Consider the following 986-nt stretch of genomic DNA (forward strand, 5'->3'; position numbering starts at 1 on the left):
TTAAGCCAACAATATCAGGGACCAATACAATTATTTATGAAAATAAAAATCGTAATTTTTTGTCTTAAAACCATTGTATTGTCTGATGTGTGTTGCGGTTTATGGGGCTATGGGGTTAGGGGTTCCTAGCCCTAGAGCAGCTGCTCCAAATCCGAATTCGCCTAGGGCACCAAAAGGGCTAGAGCCGGCCCTGAACTGGGGATACATAGCGAAATTATAGTATGAACGATTCCATGACAACATATGGATGCTGTATTAAAACCAGTGCTTCATTTTGGTGGAAAAACATAAGGTTTAGTAAAATGAGTGTGTAGTTTTAGGAAGAAGTCGGTAAATTAGGGTTAATTTCTAGAAATGAGAGGAAAAACTAACGCTCATGGTTTTGGAATGAGATATTTATCGATCATATAGCCGATGGGTGTAATGTTTAACTGCCCACATACTTTTGGCCATAAACTGTAGTCAGCTATTCGACTATTTGGTCTCGGTCGAGTAAGATATCCTTAGTCGATTAGTCTTTTTTATTATGCTTTTTCATGCTGAATGACTTATTTCTAAGAAACTTATCAGCACATCTCTGGTAAACACAGGATTTAAAGTGGTGCTTTTGTGTGATTCTTTGTGGAGAAACTCAGTTTTACAGATCTGTCGATTAAATCAACTGAACAATTAGTCGACTAAGATTCCTTTAGTCGAGGACAGCACTAATAAACTATACACAAAAGTATATTGTATATTCAGTAGTATAACATATACATATGTGTAAATGGTTGTCTCTTGTTGGTTTCTCCATCTTGCACCATTCTATTGTATTCTACTTTCAGATTAAATCTCATGGACAGGCTGCTCCTCCATCCACCACCTCCTCCACCTCCTCCACCTCCTCCACCTCCATCCTCCCTCGCTTTTCTTCCTACAGACGCTCCTTTCTCCTTTCAGCACCGGACAGCTCCACCGTCTTCTCCACCACGCTCCGCCCACCTCCG

Source organism: Sebastes fasciatus, chromosome 11 (genome assembly GCF_043250625.1).
Source record: "Sebastes fasciatus isolate fSebFas1 chromosome 11, fSebFas1.pri, whole genome shotgun sequence".
NCBI lineage: Eukaryota > Metazoa > Chordata > Actinopteri > Perciformes > Sebastidae > Sebastes > Sebastes fasciatus.